Below are 211 nucleotides of genomic sequence, written 5' to 3'. Positions count from 1 at the left end.
TGCTGCTGCTGCTGCTGCTGCTGCTGCTGCTGCTGCTGGTGCTGCTCGTGGTGGTGGTGGTGCTGCTGCCGCTGGTGCTGCTGCTGCTGGTGCTGCTGCTGATGGTGTTGCTGGTGATGGTGTTGATGGTGATGGTGTTGATGGTGATGATGGTGATGGGGATGGTTGTGGGGTTGCTGTTGCTGCTGCTGTTGCTGCTGCTGCTGCTGCT

Source organism: Eimeria mitis, genomic scaffold (genome assembly GCF_000499745.2).
Source record: "Eimeria mitis Houghton genomic scaffold, Emh_scaff2021, whole genome shotgun sequence".
Classification (NCBI taxonomy): domain Eukaryota; phylum Apicomplexa; class Conoidasida; order Eucoccidiorida; family Eimeriidae; genus Eimeria; species Eimeria mitis.
The sequence above is the reverse complement of the archived record's forward strand: the minus strand, read 5'-3'. Positions refer to the sequence as shown.